This window comes from Arachis stenosperma, chromosome 10 (genome assembly GCF_014773155.1).
Source record: "Arachis stenosperma cultivar V10309 chromosome 10, arast.V10309.gnm1.PFL2, whole genome shotgun sequence".
In the NCBI taxonomy this organism is placed as follows: domain Eukaryota; kingdom Viridiplantae; phylum Streptophyta; class Magnoliopsida; order Fabales; family Fabaceae; genus Arachis; species Arachis stenosperma.
The window spans coordinates 88,154,752-88,167,703 of NC_080386.1; the positions used below are offsets into that span (position 1 = coordinate 88,154,752).

Here is a 12,952-nt window from a genome sequence, read left to right on the forward strand (position 1 = left end):
CAAGAGCAGCCTATAGACATCCTGGTGGACTCCATTGGACTTCACTGTGTTACAAATCCTCAAGAAGATGGTCAAGTGTTGATTCGGATCTTCTTAAGCACCTCCTCCAAATGAGCAATTATTCTGCACAAGAGTGATGAGCTGAGGTTTTAGCTCGAAATTGTTGGCATGTATGGTGGACTTCTGAATGCTGCTCCCACAGTTGCTGGGTTGGGATTAATATAAGAGCTTAACACTCTTCTATCCTCCCCAACATGATTTGCTCTACCTCCTCCCCATGGTTATTAGCCTCTTCTTCATGTTGGTTTTCTATGTTGCCTTCCATGTTTAGTTCAAAGTGTTCCTCCTCCTCTTCAGCACCGATTGCACGTTTCCCTCTTGCTTCCCTCCTTAATCTAAGGAGGGTCCTCTCTGGTTCAGAATCGAAAGAATTTGAAGCCCCGCTTCTTCTCCCTGTCATACAACCAACAAGTACAAGCAAGGAAAAACTATGTGTAGAGAGTATTACTGTCAGAATTACTGTTAGTTGTGAGTGATGCAATATATCAAACAGTTAGTGGGTTAGCAAACTGAATTGTAAATAACAAAGAAAAACGAAAGAGTAGAGGCGGAAGGGAAGAAGTTAACTAAGACAGAAAGTAAATTACTCAAACAAAAAATTAAATCAAAACAAAAATGCTCAATCTAGTAATCTTCCAATCTAATCATTGTTGATGCACAATCAATCCACGGCAACGGCGCCATAAACTTGATGCAGGTGGAAATTGTCTCTCAACAAATTTCCTTCGGCAAGTGTACCAAATTTGTCGTCAAGTAAAAACTCACAATAGAGTGAGGTCGAATCCCACAGGGATTGATTGATCAAGCAACTTTAATTAGAAGAATGTTCTAGTTGAGCTAATTTAGAATTTGGGTTGAGAGTTGCAGAAAATTAAAATGCAGGAATGTAAATGACGGAAAAGTAAATGCTAGAATTAAAGAACTGGAAGTAAATGACTAAAATTAAATTGCTGAATTGTAAATGGGAATGGGGTGTTTGCTCATGAAAATAAACGCAGAAATTAAAGAGAATGGGTGAGATCAGAATTGGGGAGTTCATTGGGCATAGGAGATGTTGCAATTCTCCGGATCAAGTTCATTTTCATCTCTTCCTCAATCAATGCACTCATTGATCTCCTTGGCAATCTTAATTGATTGAATTACAATTTCTTGCAATTCAATCTCTCAAATCTTGATCAATAGCCAATTCCTTGGTAAATTGCTCATGAGAAGAGATGAAGTGTGGTCACTGATTATACCACATGCATTTCCCAAATCAAGTTTTGAGAGGATTATAGTCACATATCCATCCAAACCCAATTTGGTCCAGCATGAGAAAGCATTTTTAGCTTGATCTCTTCATTCCTCTTTCAAGGTTCAGAAGGGATCCAAGTTTGAATAGTTTCTTTTCCAAGATAACTACCCAATGGGATGAAGATCGAAAGCTTTCAAGTAAAATCAAAAGAAAAGATAGAAGAAGAATGAAGAAAACTAGTATTGATCCATCAAATTACAACAGAGGTCCCTACCCAATGAAATAGGTTTAGTTGTTCATAGCTCTAAAAAATAAAAACAAAGATGGAGAATACATTCTGAACTAGAAGAGCAGAGAAAGTAAAATAGAGAGTAATGCTTTTTCCTTTCAGAACTCTTTCTAACTCCCCCAAATAATTCAAAGCTACTCCTATATATACTACTCTTCTATTCTTCTAGTTGATTCTTCAAGTCTTGGGCCTTTGGATCTTCAGTTTGGAGCATATATCTTCTTCACTTGGGCTTGGTTTTACTTGCAGAGAGAAAGTGTGAAGTGGGCAGAGACTTTAGCTCAGGAGGTTAGAGGTGTTAACATTCAGTGAGAAAATGGGTTCGAAAACGTTAGTGTCATTCAACTTTTTCACTAACGTTTCTTACCCAAGTAAAGGCCACATTAACCTCAACGTTAGTGGCACAAACGTTGCCACTAACGTTGCCTCTTTTTCATTCGCACATGTTATTGGGACTCAACTTTCCCAATAACATTGAGAGCCTCCCCCTTTCCCACGTTAGAGTCCACGTTAACTTAGTTAACGTGGCTCTTTTAACGTAGGTGTGCCAATCTTCAAGAACGTTAGTGACACTCAATATTGTCACTAACGTTCCAATATGCCCCTATCTCACGTTAGAGTCCACGTTAACTAGGTTAACGTGGCTTCTAACGTGGCTTTGCAAACCATTTCCAACGTTAGTGACAATGTTGAGTGTCACTAACGTTGGCTCATCTTTCACTCATTGCCGTTAGCTTCCACGTTAACTACGTCAACGTAGAAGTTAACGTGGCTCCTTGGGGTTTTGTGGTTGCTTCCAACGTTAGTGACAATGTTGGGTGTCACTAACGTTGTCGACCATTCTTGCCTCTCACGTTAGCTCCCACGTTAACCAAGTTAACGTGGAAGTTAACGTGGTACATTGCACCTTAGGCCAACGTTAGTGACAATGTTGAATGTCACCAACGTTGGCTTCCTTCCCCTTGTTAACGTTAGAGGCCACGTTAACCAAGTTAACGTGGACTCTAACGTGGCCACTTATGATCATTGGCCAACGTTAGTGATAATGTTAAGTGTCACTAACGTTGGCTCAAAGTCCTTTCTTCACATTAGAGCTCACGTTAACTTAGTTAACGTGACTCTTAACGTGGGCAATGATGGCTTCGAGAGCATTATTGGCAATCAGTTTTCTCATTAACTTTGCAAGTTACCTCCCATTCCACGTTAGTGGCCACGTTAATTAGATTAACGTGACTGCTAAGTGGTTCTTCCTTGCTTCCTTTGGTCCTGAAATCAAGCAATAGAGTGCATCAAAGTTCTAGTCCAAGTCATGGGTAATGCAACATACAATTTATCACTAAATTCATGCAAAATCCTCATGAAATCATGTAAAATGCACAATGTATGCTTGAATCAAGGTGTAAGTGAATATCTACCCAAGACTAGCTTATTTCCTAAGGAAATGCATGAAACGACCCTAAAAATAGTAAAGAAAAGGTCAGTGAAACTGGCCAAGATGCCCTTGCATCACTTAGATTGAGTGTGTATCTCTTAGGTTCCTGGTTCACGAGTTTGATTGCTTCTCCTGACAATAGAGTGTTCAAATCCGTGAAACCAGAGTCTTCATGGTATAAGCTAGAATCAATTGGCGGCAATCTTGAGATCTGAAAAGTCTAAACCTTGTCTGTGGTATTCCGAGTAGGATCTGGGAAGGGGTGACTGTGACGAGCTTCAAACTCACAAATGCCAGGCGCAGTGACAGTGATGGATTCTATTCCAGCACGAGTGAGAACCCACAGATGATTAGCCAAGCGGGAAACCGTAGATGACCTTTTTCACCGAGAGGACGGATGGTAGCCATTGACAACGGTGATCCACCAACATACATCTTGCCATGGAAGGAACCTTGCGTGTGTGAAGAAGACAACAGTAGGAAAGCAGAGATTCAGAAGACAGAGCATCTCCAAAACCTCAACCTGTTGCTCATTACTAAATCACAAGTACTTTTTATTCCATGTTATTTACTCTCCATAAACAAAATAATTTTTATCATTAATCTCCTGACTAAGAATTACAAGATAACCATAGCTTGCTTCAAGCCGACAATCTCCATGGGATCGACCCTTACTCACGTAAGGTATTACTTAGACGACCCAATGCACTTGCTGGTCAGCTGCACGAAGTTGTGTATCACGAATTCGTGTACCAAGTTTTTGGCGCCGTTGCTGGGGATTGTTCGAGTTTGAACAACTGACGGTTTATTTTGTTGCTTAGATTAGGAAAAATTGTCTTTTGTTAGTTTAGAGTCTCTTTATTTTCTTTTAAAAAATTTTCAAAAATCTTATTTTTCCTAGTTAATTTTCTATTTTTCCTTGAGTCTAGTTTCATGTTTTAAGTTTGCTGTCAATTGCATGTTCTTATTTGTTCTTCATATTTTTGAATTTGTGTCCATTGTTCTTTCTTGATCTTCAAGTTGTTATTGTTTATTTTTTGTTTGATCTTTAATTTTTCTTGTTTTGTGTCTTTCCCTGTTTTTCTAAAGATTTTTCAAGAAAATACTTTTTCTTTCATAACTCAGTTGGTTAGAGCGTTGGCTTATGTTTTTGGTATCTTCTTTTCAAAAATAAATTTTCTTTGATTAAATATTGTGTCAAATTTTAAGTTTGGTGTTCTCTTGTTAATTTTTCTTTAGTTTTCGAAAATTTTATTTTGCTTTTCTAAAAATTTTAAGTTTGGTGTTCTTTCTTTTTGTTCTTGTTGTTCTTGTAAGTCTTCAAAGTGTTCTTGAGTTTTCTTTGTGTTTTGATCTTAAAATTTTTAAGTTTGTTGTTCCTTGGTGTTTTCCCTCCAAAATTTTCGAAAACAAGGAGCATTAGATCTAAAAATTTTAAGTCTTATGTCTTTTGTGTGTTTTTCTCTTTCATAATAAAATTCAAAAATAAAAAAATATCTTTTCCTTTAATTGCTCATAATTTTCGAATTCATTAGGTTGATTTGGTCAAATTTTTTTAAAATCATATCTTTTTCAAAAACTCCTAACCACTTCCTCTCTCCTCATTCTTTTTCAAAAATCCTCATAAAATATTTTCAAATTATTTTATTTTATTTTATTTTGTTATTTTAATATCCATTTTATTATATAATAAAATAAATAAAATAAATCCATAGCATCTCCCTTTTTCCATCATGGACCTAAGTGGAAATGAACAGTCCAGATGGACTCTGGGGTCATATGCTAACCCCACTACTGCTTCATATGGGAGTAGTATCTGTATACCCCCCATAAGAGCTAACACTTTTGAGCTAAATCCTCAGCTCATTATCATGGTGCAGCAAAATTGCAAGTATTATGGTCTTCCACAGGAAGAACCTACTGAGTTTCTAGCACAATTCTTACAAAGTGCTGACACAGTACGTGATAAGGAAGTGGATCAGGATGTCTACAGATTATTGCTATTTCCATTTGTTGTAAAAGACCAAGCTAGGAGGTGGTTAAATAACCAACCCAAAGCCAGCATAAGAACATGGAAACAGTTGTCAGACAAATTCCTGAATCAATATTTCCCTCCTAGGAGGATGAAACAGCTAAGGCTGGACATCCAAGGCTTTAAACAAGAGAATAACGAATCTCTTTATGATGCCTAGGAGAGGTACAGAGATATGCTAAGGAAATGCCCCTCTGAAATGTTTTTAAAGTGAGTGCAGTTAGACATTTTCTACTACGCGCTTACAGAAAAAGCTCAGATATCTCTAGACCACTCAGCTGGTAGATCTATACACATGAGAAAGATGATTGAAGAGGCTCAAGAGCTTATAGATACGGTTGCTAGAAATCAGCATCTGTACTTAAATAGTGAGTCCTCCATGAAAGAAGAAGCTAAGGCAGTATCAACTGACTTTAGTCTTCAGTAACAAGCTGCTAAACTCAATCAGCAACTATCTTCTATAACAAAACAGTTGGCAGAATTTAAGGAGATGCTACAAGAAACCAAAAATGCTAATAAGGCTATGGAATCACAATTGAATCAGACAAAACAGCAACTATCAAAACATATAACAGAAGAGTGCCAAACAGTTCAGTTAAGAAGTGGAAAAATATTAAATACCTCAACTCAAAGCAGCAGAAAGCCAAAAAAAGAACAACTGACAGAGGATGAGCAAATTGCCACCCAAAATCCCTTTGAGGACAGTAAGGGCCCAGAGAGGAATGAGTCTGGCGTTTAAACGCCAGAAAAGGGTGAAAAATTGGCGTTGAATACCCAGTGGATGCCCAATTCTGGTGTTCAAACACCAGAAAAGGTGAAAAGTTGGCGTTGAACGCCCAACCCATGTCCAGTTTTGCCATTCAAACGCTAGAAAAGGGTAGGAATCTGGCGTTAAACACCCATTCCTTCTCCCATCCTGGCGTTCAAACGCCAATGAGTGATTAGACACCTACAAGTGCTGATAATAACTCCCTCAAGAAGGCATCTCAACCTGCCTCTGTAGGAAATAAACTTGCAGCAACCAAAGTTGAAGAATACAAAGCTAAAATGCCTTATCATCAGAAACTTCGCCAAGCGGAACAGGATAAACAATTTGCCCCCTTTGTAGACTATCTCAGGACTCTTGAAATCAAGATTCCGTTTGCAAAGGCACTTGAGCAAATACCCTCTTATGCTAAGTTCATGAAAGAAATCTTAAGTCATAAGAAGGATTGGAGAGAAACTGAAAAAGTCTTTCTCACTGAAAAATGCAGTGCAGTCATCTTAAAGAGCTTACTAGAGAAGCTTAAGGATCCTGGGAGCTTTATGATACCATGCACATTGGAGGGTACTTGTACCAAGACAGCTTTATGTGATCTTGGGGCAAGTATCAACCTAATCCCTGCATCCACTATCAGAAAGCTTGGCTTGACTAAAGAGGTCAAACCAACCCGGATTTGTCTTTAACTTGCTGATGGCTCCATTAAATATCCATCAGGCGTAATTGAGGACATAATTGTCACAATTGGGCCATTTGCCTTTCCCATTGATTTTGTAGTGTTGGAAATGGAGGACCACAAGAGTGCAACCCTCATTCTAGGAAGACCTTTCCTAGCAACTGGACGAACTCTCATTGACGTCCAAAAAGGGGAAGTGACCCTGAGAGTCAATGAGGATGAGTTTAGGCTGAATGTTGTTGAAGCAATGAAGCATCCAAACACATCAAAGGACTGCATGAGAGTTGATATTATTGACTCCCTGGTAAAGGAGATCAGTATGGTTGAGAGTCTCGAATCAGAGCTAGAGGACATCTTTAAAGATGTTCAGCCTGATCTAGAGGTACCAGAGGAAATAAAAGAACCTCTGAAAACTCCTCAGGAAGAGAAGAAACCTCCTAAACCCGAGCTCAAACCATTACCACCATCCCTGAAGTATATGTTTCTGGGAGAAGATAACACTTTTCCTGTAATCATAAGCTCTGCTTTAGAGCCACAGGAAGAGAAAGCACTAATTTAGGTGCTAAGGACACACAAGACAGCTCTTGGGTGGTCCATTAGTGATCTTAAGGGCATTAGCCCAGCCAGATGCATGCACAAGATCCTATTGGATGATAACGCCAAGCCAGTAGTTCAACCACAAAGGTGGCTGAATCCAGCCATGAAGTAGGTGGTGCAGAAAGAGGTCACTAAATTACTCGAGGCTGGGATTATTTATCCTATTTCTGATAGCCCCTGGGTGAGCCCTGTCCAAGTTGTACCCAAAAAGGGAGGCATGACAGTGGTTCATAATGAAAAGAATGAACTGGTTCCTACGAGAACAGTTACAGGGTGGCGTATGTGTATTGACTACAGAAGGCTCAATACAACCACTAGAAATGATTATTTTCCCTTACCATTCATAGACCAGATGCTAGAAAAACTAGCAGGTCATGACTATTACTGCTTTTTGGACGGCTATTCAGGTTATAATTAAATTGCAGTAGATCCTCAGGATCAAGAGAAAACAGCATTCACATGTCCATCTGGAGTATTTGGCTACAGAGAGATGCCTTTTGGTCTGTGCAATGCACCAGCAACCGTTCAGAGATGCATGCTCTCTATCTTCTCTGATATGGTGGAAAATTTTCTGGAAGTCTTCATGGATGACTTCTTAGTATTTGGAGACTCATTCAGCTCCTGTCTTGATCATTTAGCACATCTTCTGAAAAGGTGCCAAGAGACTAACCTGGTTTTAAACTGGGAAAAATGTCACTTTATGGTGACTAAAAGAATTGTCCTTGGGCATAAAATTTCGAACAAAGGAATAGAGGTGGATCAAGCTAAGGTAGAGGTAATTGAAAAATTACCACCACCCACCACTATTAAGGCAATCAAAAGTTTTCTGGGACATGCAGGATTCTATAGGAGGTTTATAAAGGATTTTTCAAAAATCGCAAAACCTCTGAGTAACCTGCTAGCTGCTGATACACCATTTGTCTTTGACACAGAGTGTTTGTAGGCCTTTGAGACTCTGAAGGCTAAGTTGGTCACAACGCCTGTCATTTTGGCACCAGACTGGACATTACCATTCGAACTAATGTGTGATGCCAGTGATCATGCTATTGGTGGAGTATTGGGACAGAGGCATAACAAGCTTCTGCATGTCATTTACTATGCCAGCCGTGTTCTAAATGACGCACAGAAGAACTACACAACCACAAAAATGGAACTGCTTGCAGTGGTTTATGCCATTGACAAGTTTAGATCCTATTTAGTAGGATCAAAAGTAATTGTGTACACTGACCATGATGCTCTCAAATATCTACTCACAAAGCAGGATTCAAAACCCAGGCTCATAAGATGGGTGCTGCTTCTGCAAGAGTTTGATATAGAAATACGAGACAGAAAAAGGACAGAGAACCCAGTGGCAGGAGCATCCCTCCCTTCACTGAGATCTCTGAAACCTTCCCCGATGAGCAACTCTTTGCCATTCAGGAAGTGCCATGGTTTGCAGACATTGCAAACTATAAGGCTATGAGATTCATGCCCAAAGAGTACAGCAGGCAGCAAACAAAAAATCTGACCTCTGATGCAAAGTACTACTTATGGGATGAGCCATATCTCTTTAAGAGATGTGCAGACGGAATAATCCATAGATGTGTGCCTAGAGAAGAAGCACAGAAGATCCTCTGGCATTGTCATGGATCACAATATGGAGGATGATGAGCGGATGATTTGTATACTTTTTGGCATTGTTTTTAGTAGGTTTTTGATATAATCTAGTTAGTTTTTAGTATATTTTTATTAGTTTTTAGTTAAAATTCACTTTTCTGGACTTTACTATGAGTTTGTGTGTTTTTCTGTGATTTCAGGTATTTTCTGGCTGAAATTGAGGGACCTGAGCAAAAATCTGATCCAGAGACTCAAAAGGACTGCAGATGCTGTTGGATTCTGACCTCCCTGCACTCGAAGCGGATTTTCTGGAGCTACAGAAGCCCAATTGGCGCGCTCTCAACGGCGTTGGAAAGTAGACATCCTGGGCTTTCCAGCAATATATGATAGTCCATACTTTGCCCAAGATTTGATGGCCCAAACCGGCGTTCAAAGTCACCTCAAGAAATCCCAGCGTTAAACGCTGGAACTGGCACCCAAATGGGAGTTAAACGCCCAAACTGGCACCAAAGCTGGCGTTTAACTCCAAGGAGAGTCTCTACACGAAAAAAGCTTCATTGCTCAGCCCAAGCACACACCAAGTGGGCCCGGAAGTGGATTTTTATGTCATTTACTCATCTATGTACTAGTTTTCTATAAGTAGGACCTTTTACTATTGTATTAGGGACATCTTGGTAGCTATCTTTGAGTTTTATGCTATCTTAGATCATTGGGAGGCTGGCCATTCGGCCATGCCTAGACCTTATGCTTATGTATCTTCAACGGTGGAGTTTCTACACACCATAGATTAAGGTGTGGAGCTCTGCTGTACCTCGAGTATTAATGCAATTACTATTGTTCTTCCATTCAATTCCGCTTGTTCTTTATCCAAGATATCACTTGTTCTTCAACATGATGAAGGTGATGATTGACGCCCATCACCATTCTCACCCATGAACAAGGTGACTGACAACCATTCTTGTTCTACAAGCATCTGAGGCTTAGTGAATATCTCTTGGATTCTTCGGAATCTTCGTGGTATACGCAGGACCTGATGGCGGCATTCAAGAGAATCCGGAAGGTCTAAACCTTGTCTGTGGTATTCTGAGTAGGATTCAATGATTGAATGACTGTGACGTGCTTCAAACCTGTAACCTACTGGGCGTTAGTGACAGACGCAAAAGAGTTATTCTATTTCGGTAGGGGAGGGAACCAAACCGGTGATTGGCAGCACTGTGACAGAGTGTGTGCATTAGCTTTCACTGCGCGGATGGGAGGTAGCTGCTGACAACAGTGAAACCTTACACGAGCTTGCCATGGAAAGGAGTAAGAAGGGCTGGATGAAGGCATTAGGAAAGCAGAGAGACGGAAGGGAAGGCATCTTCATACACTTGTCTGAAGCTCTTACACCAATGAATTACATAAGTATCTCTATCCTTATCTTTTATGTTATTTTCGTTCATCACCATATACATCTGAGTTTGCCTGACTAAGATTTACAAGATGACCATAGCTTGCTTCAATACTAACAATCTCCGTGGGATCGACCCTTACTCACGTAAGGTTTATTACTTGGACGACCCAGTGCACTTGCTGGTTAGTTGTGCGAAGTTGTGTAATGCCATGGTATTGAGCCACCAAGTTCTTGGAGCCATTACCGGGGATTATTTGAGTTGTGAAAAAGTATTGTTCACAATTTCGCGCACCAAGTTTTTGGCGCCGTTGCCGGGGATTGTTCAAGTTTTGAGCAAGCTTTTGGTAACAATGCCTGGGATTGTTCTAGTTTGGACAACTAACGGTTCATCTTGTTGCTTAGATTAGGTATTTATTTTTTTTCGAAATTCTTGAAGATGAATTCTAGAGTTTCATGATGATTTGTTGAAATCTGGCTGGCTGAGAAGCCATGTCTAATCTGATTGGACCGAGGTTTCAACTTATCACCACAAGAGCTTGTTGATTCTCATCAATTTTGCTCTTGGAGCAGTGATCTGCTAAGATTTGGCTGACCTTTGGTCATGTCTAGTGTTTTGGACCGAAGCTTTCTTTGAGAGCTTGGCTGGCTGTGAAGCCATGTCTAATTCCTGGACCGGAGTCTTAGACTAGCATTGCACTGATTCCTGGAATTCTCATTAAGAATTTTGATACCTTTTCCCACTTAATTTTCGAAAAACACAAAAAAATTACAAAATCATAAAAAGACCAAAAATATTTGATGTTTCTTGCATAAGTTTAGTGTCTCATCCTAAGTTTGGTGTCAAATGCATGTTTTTGTTATAATTTTCGAATCCATGCATACATTTCTTTGTTTTGATCTTTGAATTCTATTGACTTGAAGTATTTTGTGTGTCTCATATGCATTTTCATATTGTTAGTGTCAGTAGTACACAAACTGCTAAGTTTGGTGTCTTGCATGCATTGTTATTTGATTCTTGCCACATTTTGATTATTAAAAAATCCAAAAATATTTTTAATTTGTGTCTTTTCAAGTCAATGATACAAAGAATTGAAGATTCAGAACATACTGCAGAGGAATTACACAGAAAAAGCTGAGCATTCAAAAATGCCCAGTGAAGAAGGCAGACTGGCGTTTAAACGCCAGCCAGGGTACCTGGTTGGGCGTTTAACGCCCAAAAAGGTAGCATTTTGGGCGTTAAACGCCAGAATGTATACCATTCTGGGCGTTTAACGCCAGGATGGTGCTAGGGGGAAGATTTTGTTTTCAAATCAATTTTTTTTAGTTTTTCAAAATCAAATCTTTTTCAAATCAAATCTTTTCAATCAAATGTTTTCAAAATCAATTTCTTTCCTTTGTAAAAGATACTTACTAACAATTAATGATTTGATTGAACATCTCAAAATTGTTGCCTTTTCTGTTGAGAAAGGTTTTATGTTTGAATCATATCTTTTCTTGTTAGGCAAGTTATTAATTTTTAAAATCAAATCTTTTTCAAATTGTTTTCAAATCATATCTTTTAAAATTGTTTTCAAATCATATCTTCTCAATCACATCTTTTTAAGACCATAACTTTTCAATCAAATTTTTTTAACCACATCTTTTTTTTTTCAAAATAGTTTTCAATCAAATCCTCTTAATTTCTAATTTTAAAATCTTTTTCGAAAATCACTTGATTTCTTTTCCACTTTGATTTTCGAAAATCAATTAGTGTTTTTCAAAATGTTTTCAAAATCTTTTAATTAATTTTCGAAAAATTACTTCCCTCCTTCTCACATCCTTTTATTTATGGAGTACCACTCCTTCTTAATGCACAATTCGAACCTTATCTAAGTAAAGTTCGAATTCTCCTTCTCCTTCTTCTTTCTATTTCTCTTTTCCTCTGACACCTCAAGGAATCTCTATACTTTGACATAGAGGATTCCACATTTTCTTGTTCTCTTCTCTTTCATATGAGCAGGAGCAGAGACAAAGGCATTCTTGTTGAAGCTGACCCTGAACCTGAAAGGACCTTGAAGAGAAAACTAAGAGAAGCCAAAGCACAACTCTCTTTGGAGGACCTGACCGAATTCTTCAAAGAAGAAGAAGACATGGCAGCCGAAAACAACAATAATGCAAACAATGCAAGGAAGGTGCTGGGTGACTTTACTGCACCTACTCCTGATTTCTATGGGAGAAGCATCTCTATCCCTGCCATTGGAGCAAACAACTTTGAGCTTAAGCCTCAATTAGTTTCTCTAATGCAACAGAATTGCAAGTTTCATGGACTTCCAATGGAAGATCCTCATCAGTTTTTAGCTGAGTTCTTGCAAATCTGTGACACAGTCAAGACTAATGGGGTTGACCCTGAGGTCTATAGACTGATGCTATTCCCTTTTGCTGTGAGAGACAGAGCTAGAATATGGTTGGACTCCCAACCTAAAGAAAGCCTGGACTCTTGGGAAAAGCTAGTCAATGCCTTCTTGGCAAAGTTCTTTCCACCACAAAGATGGAGTAAGCTTAGAGTGGAAGTCCAAACCTTTAGACAGAAGGATGGAGAATCCCTCTATGAAGCTTGGGAAAGATACAAACAGTTAATCAGAAAATGTCCCTCTGACATGTTTTCTGAATGGAGCATCATAGGTATTTTCTATGATGGTCTCTCTGAACTATCCAAGATGTCTTTGGATAGCTCTGCTGGAGGATCTCTTCATCTGAAGAAGACGCCTACTGAAGCTCAAGAACTGATTGAAATGGTTGCAAATAACCAATTCATGTACACTTCTGAAAGGAATCCTGTGAACAATGGGACTAGTCAGAAGAAAGGAGTTCTTGAAATTGACACTCTGAATGCCATTTTGGCTC

General features: G+C 39.1%; 1 non-coding gene across 1 annotated transcript; it reads right to left on the minus strand.

The window, feature by feature from the left end:
- Nucleotides 1–12,603: 12,603 nt before the first annotated feature.
- LOC130958305 (small nucleolar RNA R71) lies at nt 12,604–12,707 on the minus strand. The gene has a single exon (XR_009077434.1). It is a non-coding gene; the product is annotated as a small nucleolar RNA R71 (small nucleolar RNA).
- Nucleotides 12,708–12,952: the final 245 nt, after the last annotated feature.